The 12,019-nt window shown below is 37.2% G+C and overlaps 1 protein-coding gene across 2 annotated transcripts in view; it reads left to right on the plus strand.

The window, feature by feature from the left end:
- C8orf34 (C8orf34 homolog) overlaps positions 1–12,019 on the plus strand; it is a 170,730-nt gene that overhangs the window by 120,291 nt on the left and 38,420 nt on the right. The gene's annotated exons all lie outside the window — the stretch shown is intronic.

Below are 12,019 nucleotides of genomic sequence, written 5' to 3' on the forward strand. Positions count from 1 at the left end.
TATGTTATGATAATATCTATTTGGAAATCTAAACATTTCATTTTCTCCTTAGACCTTGCCTACAGTTTTGATTCCTTCTTTTCTTCATAGCTTTCTTTGCTGTTCCCCAAAGGTCTGTGCAACTGCATAGGGAGTATTCTTTCAGAGCAGAGGGTGCATCCAAGTAACTTGCATCTGAATATTTTATTGTCTTTCCCATTAGGTTCCATTCTGTAATCTGTTGTTTCTTTCTACTGACTTGGTTTTGAATCATTAAAACCCTTTATTCCCTGCTAGCTTTATACTCAATGGTTAATTATATGGGGTTGACTTGTCCTGTTGTACATTTAAACTTTGATTTGTCTAGAGTGCAGCCTTTTACATAGAAATGTTATGAGGAATCCCCTTGGGTTTGAGTTTTGCTTGTTTGTAAACTTTTAAAGGTAACAACTAATTTCTGTCTAGTCATAAAGCAAAAGGGTAAGAAATGTGAAGATATCCTGTCATAGAATTTGTATTTAAGATTAATCAAGAATGTACAGATGTGGTAGAAGTAATAACCTCTCAAGCTCTCCTTATTACCTAGTTTGGCTCTGTATACTGTGACGTAATACTGGGGAATGGATGCAGGTATATGTGTGGTTTTATACATGTATCTGCATAAGGATTTGTATTTCTGATTAGGTAGTAAGGCCAGTTTAGTTTCTCAGTCTTTCTAGCAGAAACTTTCTACTGTGTTAATATTCCTAAAATCTGAGAACAAAGACTTCAAAGTTGCAAAGGAAAAAATGCTTCCAAATTTTTCAGACTGGATTTCATATATGGACTGCTAAGAAGTTTGTCTTCAAACATTAACAAATCATTTGATTATGTGCACATATTTATTTCCCGACTCATATTGCATACAATCATAGAATGGCTTGGGTTAGAAGGGACCTCAAGGATCATCAAGCTCCAACCCCCCTGCCGCGTGCAGGGCTGCCAGCCTCCACGTCCAGTACTAGACCAGACTGCCCAGGGCCCCATCCAACCTGGCCTTGAACACCTTCAGGGACGGGGCATCCACAACCTCTCTGGGCAGCCTGTTCCAGCACCTCACCACTCTCATTGTAAAGAACTCCCCCCTGATATCCAACCTAAATCTTCCCTCCTTCAACTTAAAACCATTTCCCCTTGTCATGCTATTATCTACTCTTGTAAAGAGTTGACTACCCTCCTGTTTGTAGGCTCCCTTTAAGTACTGAAAGGCTGCAATGAGGTCACCCTGCAGCTTTCTCTTTTCCAGGCTGAACAAGCCCAGCTCCCTCAGCCTGTCTTTGTAGGGGAGGTGCTCCAGCCCCCTGATCATCTTGGTGGCTCTCCTCTGGACCCTCTCCAACAGCTCCACATTTTTCTTGTATTGGGTGGGGATCCCAGACCTGGATGCAGTACTACAGATGGGGCCTCATGAGGGCAGAGTAGTTTGTTAGCTTTCTGTCTGTGTGCTATTTCTAAGTGGCTATTCTACAGAGGAAGGAGTGCAAAGCATTGCAGATGAATTGCGTTATTATTTTTCATTCTTTTTTTCCTTTGTTTTCTTTGCAAATAATTGTGCTTTATAGCTTCTAAAACTTTCTGTTAAATCTGGAGAATTACAAAGAAAGAAGATATGTTTCCTTTTGCTACAACTTATAGAAGAACTGATAGAACTGTGAAAAAATGAAGAAACTTATGTTGAAAAAAATAGTCAAAACAATTAATCAAAAGCTGTTGGTGTGCTTTTGGCTGAGTTGAATCTAAACAGTGATCTGTTTGCCCAGGCTTGATGCACAAAAAACCCACAAAAGCCTCCTCTTTCTTTTGTTGATTTTGTCTTAAATACAGATAAAATAAACCACTTCATCTTTCCTTTTCTTGGAGTGGCAAACCACTTTGGTGTCTTATTTGTTCTTTCTCCAAAATAGAAAAACTGTATAGAAAAAGACTAGGAAAAAGTTTTTACTAGTCCTAGTGGTTATCAGGGACAAAAAAACACAAATGAAATTTTAGGAGTTTGTCTTTTGCTAGATTGTGAGAGTAACATGCTTGTTTGTCTCTTGTGCAAGCATTGCCAGCTCTTTCATTGGCTAGTGCTCCATCTGAACATCTGACTATATGCAAAACAGAGAGTATCTGTGTTATTTCAAATGATTGCTTTTGAGTTCCTGGATTTATGATTGACTTCTAAAATGCACAAGTTATTATGACTTTTAATCCCAAACTTTAATTAGTTTCATGGAAAACTCCCAGCGAATATGTGTTTTAAAAGAATGACAAGGTGTGTCTGTTTTGAAATCTTAACTGTGACATAAGAAAGGAATGATATAAAACAGGAGATTGGTATCAGTGGCTCAAACAGAAATCATAGGAACAGACTTTTTTTTCCTCCTTTTCTTCCCCACTGGGCAAATCCACCAAGCAATAATATCAGACCTATCTGATGTTCCAAAATATTGTGATAATTACAGTATTGTCTGTTACTGAGAATTATGTGAGCTGTGAAGAAACCAATATTTACAGACGAAAGATGTATAATTTTAAAAGGAACTGTGGATTTCTGTGTGCTTGTGTTACATAATACTCTCAGAGATGACTTTATCAGCTGCCTTTGATTTAACAGCTATTTTGCTTCCTTAAAGTTTGCATGTGAAGGGTGGGAATGTTTTTGACATAAATAATTGTCTATACAGGGGAAAGGGAAGAACTCTGTCTAATGAAAGATTTTTTCTGTTTGTGTGTTTGAAACCTGTATAGCAGGTACATAAAATCCACAGGTCAATTGTATCTTATACATAGATACATTGATAGAACTGCTTTTGCACATGTGGCGTGTAGTGCACTGAGTTCACACGGAGACAGCCCTACTGCAACTAGTAACAAGGAATTACTGTCTGGTTTTGGTTCTGAAAGAAAAATACTGTATAAAATTCTATGAATGAATGGTGTGTCACTAAAGTGTCACTAAAGCATCTTTTCTAAGAACTATTGTTCAGCTGATGATATTTTGCCTTTTTTTTCTACATCTCAGCCTGCTTGTAAAAGAAAGAACTGGAATAACACGGTTGATAATCCTGCAAACATTAAAAAAAATATGGTTAAGAAATCTTAAGGAGGGAAGACTTAAAGGACTTTTTAGTTTTTTTGAATGTCCTAATCTTGATTTGCAGTAGCGTAAGCAATAGGAGTGTATTTGAAAATGAAAGTAATATAACTGTATGCCTAGTCCCGGAGATTATTATACTGTCTACAGCCCTAATGGAGGGTGACATCCGTTTCATCCTGTCCTTCGTTTGTAGAACTCCACTGACAAAACACATTTGGCCCCTTCCAATAACTTAAAAAGCCCAAGCTTTTTCCCCCACTTTTTTTCCTTCTCTGATGTGTGCCTTGCAAGCTAATTCTTTACTGTGATGTTTATAGATTCTTCCTGTTGGGTGCTACACTGTGATGTATATCAGCAGTAGCAGTTGCTTCTGGATGTGAATAATACAGGGTGAAAACCAGCAGCTCATGGGCCTGAGGAAGCCTGTTGGTCATAATTTGAGGCTCTGGATAACGCTTTAATGTGGCTCTTGAAGACACACACACACACACAACTCTTTCACAAGTCCTGGAAAAAAATGTTTCACAGGGGAAGAAAGAGTGTTAAGTCTGAAAAGACTGACAAAGACTGTAATTTTTCTCCTGTGAGATAATGGTTTGAAGGCAGCAGCAGATAAAAGATTGCCATAAGAATGGCTTAATTCCCCATCTTGTAAAAGGATTAGATAATTCTGTCTCTTTATGGATTCCTTACTCTGGGAAATATATTTCCACTTTCGGTTCTCCTCAGAAATAGCTGCAGAGTGTACTTATTTAAATGCACAAAGACCTGCATTCAAGCTTCGGCACACAGAAAAGATTATTTTGCAGGCTCTGTCAATGTGTAAATTTGCTCAGCAAGTGAATATTCTAGTTTTACCAGATGAAAGCATTATGGTTGTGAATTATGTATTGGTGATATGGCAACTTTCCACAAAAATCTTTGAAGAGTAGCTGGAAAAAAAGTGCTTTTTATTTGCACAAAGGGAATGGAATCTGTTTTTTTTTTTTTGTTTTTTTTTTAACTATGGCTTCTATGAATTTGCAAATCATTTGCTGTTTCAGTCTGCAGCCACTAAGAAATAATGTCCTTGTGTACAAAATTAAGAGATAGTGATGCCACTACTATCAATGAAAATGGAATAATTTATGCTAGACTGTACCTTAGGTCAGGGTGTAACTCAAAGAATCTGAATGCTGTATTTCTCATGTAAGTAGAGCCAGCGCTAGTAACAGCAGTCTCCTGTCTCTGTCTGAGCTTTGTGCCGCTGGTTTAAACTGCATTTATAGGAATTACAAATCTCAATCAGAACATGCATAATATGTTGCTGCTTTTAATTTCTTACATGTTCTGCGTTATACATAAATATCTGTATTTATTCATGTATTCTTAGAGCTTAACTTTGGAAATGTCTGCCTGTATAATGTTCTGCTGGATAATCCAATAGTCCTCATGCTTCATTTCTCTTCAATGGAGATACCTCCTGCATTTTGGTCTATGGTGAAAACAGAAGCTATGACACTGATTTTTTAATACAACAAGGTGCCATGTTGCAGAGCTTTCCCATTGTTACTTAAAGCTTGGGAAGTGCCAACCACTCATTACTCGCTGAGTTCACAGTCCTCTGTTGCTTGTCTCCATAGACCTAAGAAACTTTTCTTCTGCAGTTGAACTGAAATTTGTATTAACTTATTTTAAAACCTAATCTTCATTAGGAACTGAGAGTATGTAGCTAAAGCAGACGGTGAGTTTCAGAAACAGAGGAGTACTTTGCCTATATATATATTTTTAATAATATTTAATATATTTTCTCCATTGCATTAACTGGCATGGTCTATAATATTGGAGAACTCGCATCTTTTTTTCATCTGTACCTGTGAATACACTAAGAATTTTGCTGGCACAGTTTTAACGTTTTTATTTTTGTAAAAGACATTAGTAGAACAAATGGAATAGGTCAGAAATTCCTGGCATTATATTTAGGTGCTGGAGAAGCGCTGGATTTTATACCAGTAACCAAGTGCGGAACTAGTGGAGACAGTAAGTCAAGGTACATGAGATCAGGATTTGGATCGGTATGCTTGGGAACACAGAATGAAATAAGCTCACCATATTATAGACAAGTCAGGACAAATGATTATAATGCTTGGAGTATTGTTCCTGGTGTGGTGTTGAGGTTGCTAGGGAAAGGTGCAAGAAAACATTCAATGTAACCTAAAAGCATGTGGGGGCTTTCAAGACTTTGCTTGTCTGACCGCCGTTGCTATAACATCCCTCACGTTATGAATATATATTTGCTCTAAGGAAATTATAATTTAGTATTACAGTGATATCAGAGAAAGATGTCAGATGAAGATGTGGTGTTTAAAATAACAGAAAGGAAGCAGATGATTTGAAAGAAAGAAAAAACGTTCTCATCTTGACTGAGATTTCCTTTGGTTGCCAAAGAAATGCCATCATAAGTTTCTTCTGTGAATAAGTTTGTGTTATTCTTTAATCTTACAAAATGTGTATTATGCTTTTTGAACTGAATTAATAGCTACTTCATAAAGAAACTAACTTTAAATCACAGAAGTATTAGGGTTGCTTTCAAGAGCATAGTTGTTTGAAGCAATTTAATGAAAATAAGTCATTCAACAAATCGAAATCTTTTACATTAAGATTCTAATGCAAACATGGCACTACATCTGGTTCTCAGAGCTGAAAGCTATTCTTTGTGATAGTAGCCTTAAAATGTGCACTGATCTTGGGTGAATGTGAAAATAGCTCTGCTGTTCTTTTTGCTGAAGTATTTAGGGTTGTTGGTTTTTTTTTCCTTAACTTTCCTTGACTTCTCACAGTGTTTATCTGAAAGAAGTCAGCTGAGTCTTCAGCAGAGCATATCAGGAATTTTCCAATGAAATGTATGTTCTTTAGGAAATAATGATTCATAGAAACTGAAATATTTTACAGAAATTATCCAGGCTCAACAAAATTTAGCAGGTAGAGAGAATGGCTGGAGCTACAATCTACAGTCATGTTATTTCTCACTCCCGCTGCAGGGAGTGCCCTTCGCTGTCCTGAAGCTCCTCAAAGTATATTTCTTTTTTACTGAAAAAGATGGCAGAAACATTTGCATTGTCTGGAATTAACAGGATTTTGGGGCTTCTTCTCAAGTGGGACTTCAAAATTGTTGTTCACCTCTAGGGAACATCAGATTTTGGGCAGATTATTTTAATAAAAAGAAGTCCCATGATCACTTACCAGTATCTGAAGGCCAGCATATACAGAATGATTTAGAACTCCTGCCTGTATTAGTGTTGTGTGGTGATTAAAAGAGAGCTTGTCCAAAAAATGCAAAACTGCTTGTTTTGTTTTTGTTTGTTTGTTTGTTTGTTTGGAAGGAAGGAAGGAAGGAAGGAATGGGATCAGAATTAGATGGTTGAAATTTTTAACCAACATATTTGTGTAATATGGCCACAATGGTTTGTCAGAATAGTATTAATATAAATACAGTCCCAATCCTTCTGTCTTGTGAGCCACCACCCTCCTCTGAAGATGAGTCTCCTCTCCTCGGTATTTGGTTCGACACAAAAAAAATTTCCTGAGGACAACATCTACCATAATCTAACACAAGGCAATTTATAGTGCATGTGCTTTTAATTAGTAGTCAGTAGTCAGAAACATTTCTATTTCTTTGTGTTCATGATACTTGATCCCTTTTCACAAGATCCCAATGTCAGAAAGTGCCTATGCTTAACAGTGTTTTTAAATTTCTGTGAATTTCTCTGATGTGGGCCTTGGCTGTAATTTTTTTCTTTTTTTTTTTTTTTTTCCCCAATTCATTAATATTGCACAAATGTTGTTTAAAGATGCACATTTTTGTATTTTGTTATCGTGCTGTAACAAGGAGCATAATTTCATTTACTCCTAATTTGAAGACTATCACAGGGCAACCGTGCTCATATTGAGGATAATCATAGTGTATACTCACACTAGCAATTTAGTGCCATAGAGGAATTCGTAGAAGGGAATTCATCTTAATCTGTATGTGCAGTCAAATATACATAGTCAAATATAAATGTACCCATGGCTGCTCTTAAAGCAACTTTTAACTCTTAAAAATTGGTTTTACTCAAGCAAAAATATTTCCACAAATTTCAAACTAGAAGCTGCATACCAAATTTAAGTAATGGGGGGGGGGGGGGGGGGGGGGAGGGGGGGGGGGGGGGAGAGGAAGGGGGAGGGAAATTCAACTTCCTCAAATGTTTTCTGTTAGTTTTATCTACAAGTTATAGTTTGATTTTGATTGTGTATCTGCATGAGATCCTTAAGTGATGCTTTAGGAGGGATACAGGTGGAGAAGTTATAGCTTCTCAAGTATTACTCTTTCCTTCCATCCTCAGTAATCCCATTCTTTATTACTTACCCATCATAATCTGTCATTCTGGAATGCTGTTAGATTTTGTGAATCAGTGACTGTTAGACGCAAATGATGAATATAGTGTTGTCTTTCTTTTCAGCTGCTAAGTGGGGTCATCAATCTAAGTAATCATCTAACATCTTTCTTAAACAGCAATTACCGTAATGGCAAGAAACTGTCCTGTACATTGGACATTGATGGGTTTCAGGGAGATTTGAAAGCAAGACCTCTAATGCTGTAAACAAATAAAAGAACTGGGGAATTGAAATGACATGCCACACAGCTAATTACAGTATGGAAGAGCAATAAACTAATCCACACTTTGGATTCTGTCAATGTTTATATTCTTGACAAATATGACAAGTTCTCAGAAGGACTACCTTTCAGATAGTAGTGACAAGTTTCACTGCACATTCTGCTTAAGTGATATCAGTTTGAATACAGCACCACTAAGAAGTATGTCCCAGTGAGCTGTGTTAGAAAAAGTAGGTGTCATTTCAAAAGATTTACATATCTCAGAGATCACACCTTCCTCATACAGGGATTCTTTCCTGTGTCTACTTCTTTACTGCTATAATTCAACTTATGTGGATAGCTCCAAATGTAATATTTTTGGCAAAACTAAGTAGCGTGTGTTACTCTATTGAAAAGACTTAATGGTAAGTTAATGGAAAGTTATCTGAGTTTTTCAAACTTGTCTAATGGGGAATATAATGCTGCTATGGAAATTTTATTGCTGACTTTAAAAATACTGTACAGTGTGCATTCATTCACAATACTTAATTATTCCTTCTTTAGTATTGACAGAATGCTTTTTTTCTTTATGCAAAACTATGGAAGAATCTGACACTATGCTCAGATTCAAGCTAACAGTACAATCTAAAAGCAAATGATGTGTTGGATGATTGTTCAAGCTGAAAACAAAACTGGTTTTGCAGAATGACTGCCAACTTATTTCCAGCTGCTCAGTAATGCTAAAAAGAATGATCAAGATGTGCTTCATGTTATCTCTTGATATTTCTTTTCTGATTGCTATAGAGATTTTACTTTGCCTTTGAAACTAGAATGGGAAGACGTGGAGGTTGCTTTGAAGGGCAGTGATATTAATTCATGAGGCATTTTATCATTAACATATGCCATTAGAAAAGCTCAAGAGTCCTTCTTGGAGTGTTAAGGGTGGTTCTTTCTGAATGGTCAATCACAAGAGAAGGCTGAGACTTGGCAGTACTTGATCATTCTCTTCCAACTGCACTTCTCCAAACAGCCACTCAACAAAACACATCTACCAAGCAAAAAAATGCAGCTACGTACTGAATTCTTAGCCAGCCTATATAGATATTGTCCTTGTCACTAAATTCACGTTACAAACACTTAGAATGCTTCATATTTAATCCCTGTATAATTCCCTAGGAACATTCTGTTCTCTTAGAATCATAGAATTTTATTATCACCAAGGTTGGAAAAGACCTCCACGATCACCTAGTCCAACCATCCACCTACCACCAATATTTTCCCACTAAACCATATCCCTAAGTACAGCATGTAAATGTTTCTTGAACCCCTCCACCAAGGTTGGTGACTCAACCACTTCCCTGGGCAAATTGTTCCAGCACCTAACCACTCTTTTGGAGAAGAAATTTTTTCCTGTCATCCAACCTGAACCTTCCCTGGCATGACTTGAGGCCTATCATCCTATTGCTAGTTACGAGGGAGAAGAGGCTGACCCCCACCTTGCCACAGTCTCCTTTCAGGTAGTTGTAGAGAGCGATAGGGTCTCCCCTAAGCCTTCTCTTCTCCAGACTGAACAGTTGCAGTTCCCTCAGACACTCCTCATAAGACTTGTGCTCCAGACCCCTCATCAGCTTCATTGCCCTTCTGTGGACATGCTCTTTCTGGTAGTGAGGGACCCAGAAGTACTCAAAGTGCAGCCTCATAAGTGCTGAGTACGGTGGGATGATCAATTCCCCGCTCCTTCTGGCAGCACTATTTCATATACAACCCAGGACGCTATTGCCCTTCCTGGCCACCTGAGCACACTGCTGGCTCATGTTCAGCCAAGCATTGACTGACACCCCCAGGTCTATTTCTTCCACACAGTCTTCCAGCCACTCTGCCCCAAGCCTGTAGCATTGCCTGGGGTTGTTCTGAAAGTGCAGAATCTGGCACTTGGTCTTGTTGAACTTCATCCCATTGGCTTCAGCCCAGCAATCCAGCCTGTCCAGATCCCCCTGTAGGGCCATCCTACCCCCTGGAAGATTGACACTTCCTGCCAACTTGGTGTCATCTGCAAATCTGCTGAAGGTGCACTCAATCCCTTGAAATCTCTTGAAAAAAATCCAAGTAGAAGCATTTGTGGTCATTCATCTACCTTATTTCAATTTTCAGTTGTTTTGCAACAAATGGAACTAGAGTAGAAACTAGTATCTGAAGTTCTCTAGGGTGGTTCTGCTTGCACTGGCAGCAGAATAGGATCAGAGTCAGTCAATAGAATCATAGAGACTTACAGAATAATGTGTTCTGCGGTGTTATCAGGTAGGCAGAACTGTCAGGGAAGTCCTGAAGATGCTAAAAAGAAATAAAAATCCAGGATCTTATATTAGTCAAAATTGAGTTTTGTGCAGGTTGTTTCACAAAGTCTTATGATATTCTTGAGATTCCCATTAAACAAAATAGTGCATAAAGTATTAATAGAACAGTAATCTTGAGGTGACTGCTTTTGCTGTTGTTGCTGATATCAATTTTAAAGAGTACATATTGAAAATAATGAGCAAGAATTTCAGAACCACTTAGGAAAAGTTTGACTCCTTTTAATGCTTGAGTAATATGAAGATTTATTCTAATATGAATCGCCATGTGAGGATGTGAGAAATACATAAATAAGTTGAAAATTTTATGGGAAACTGAGGCCCAGATACGTGAAACATTTAATTCATCCACTCACCCACACGTCAGTCTCTCCAGTTCACCCAGCCATTTCCTTCTATAAAGGCAAATAATGAAATAGCCTTTTTCACTAGATCTATTGAAAAGATTATTTTTTTTTTCCAGGAGGCATAGTGTTTACTTAAATATTTAACGTAATTTCGTGAGTAGAATGAGAATCAGGTAGATTGTTCATGTCTAATTTCAATGGGTTTGGATTTATGAAATCATATGATGGAAATGGGTTACAAAATGTGGAAAATTCTGATGGGGAATAAGAAGCTCCTACCTACTATTAGAGGTAATTTTGCATGAGTGCAATATAAACAGAGAAGGCTGGAGTAATTTTGCTTTTCATAAAGCACATGATGGCTGCAGAGGAGAATGCCTCATCACTTCTGGTTCTGTGATTTCATGTATATCTTTATAAGCTTTTGAATACATGCTTGCAGTATGCATGCGTATGGATGTAATACAGGAGGACAGGGCAATTTTAAAGCAAATGAAAATGGTGTGACTTTTGAGATTTTCTTCCGTTATCTTTGAATTTTATTTTCTCCCTATTTGAATGTCTTTATGATAGTAACATGAACATGAGCATGAACAGAAGCATGAACAGAAGTTTTCTTGTGTTTGAATGTTGTCTTTTGAAAAGCTTGCTTTGTAAGCTAAATTTTCAAAGAATTTGTAACTACAGCATATAAACTGTCTATAGAGCTGTAAAGGATTCGTAAAAGTCATTTTCAAAATTAGTTTTGTCTCTTCTAAGTTCTACTCTTTTGTTGCCTTAAGGACTTTCAAGTTCTATGGAACTGCCTCCTCACGTCAGAGTATTTATGAATTTATATTAAGATTTCTGTCATAAAAGGAAATAAAAGTAATTATTGGGGAAAAATAATTTTTGAGAAGATGGATTAAATGGGTGTTAAACTCATAAAATGTGAAAATTGGATAGGGCTAATATGGAGGTTCTGCTTGGTTTCAAAGGTTAATTGAAAGATTCATGTAAAGCGGCTGCAGAGAGAGAATACAGAGTAAAAGGAACTCCTTTCAGGATGTATTTATTTCCTTAAGGTCTTATTTCAGTGCATTCTTAGAATTCCTGGGCTCTGCAAAATCACATTTTCTTATTCTTTTCATGTCTGAATAAATTCAAGTTAAAATAACCTTTATGCAAATAAAAACTATATTGCTACAAACGGTCTCTTCAGAGCAAAATCTGTGCTCAAGATCCATAAGAGCCTGAAGAAGGATAGTGGATCTCTTGAGATACTCATTAAAAAAACAACAGTTACAAGGCCTATTTTTGTAAATTACTATCAAGACATTGCAGTCAGCTGATGCAGGAGGAAAGCCTGAAGACAATACTTGCCTTAAATACTGGATATTTCCTTTAAAAACTAACAAAGAAGGAGGAAATATTCATGTGTGTATTTCTTTTGGTGGGTTGCCTTTGTCTAAGGGCCAAACTCCCACTCAGCCGTTTATTCACTCACTACCCTCAGCATGACAGGGGGGAAAAATTATGATGAAAAAGCTTGTGGATCAAGGTGAAGGCAGGGAGATTGCTTGCCTGTTACTGCCACATGCAAAACAGACTTACTTATTGAAAATTA

This window comes from Gallus gallus, chromosome 2 (genome assembly GCF_016699485.2).
Source record: "Gallus gallus isolate bGalGal1 chromosome 2, bGalGal1.mat.broiler.GRCg7b, whole genome shotgun sequence".
Taxonomy (NCBI): Eukaryota; Metazoa; Chordata; class Aves; order Galliformes; family Phasianidae; genus Gallus; species Gallus gallus.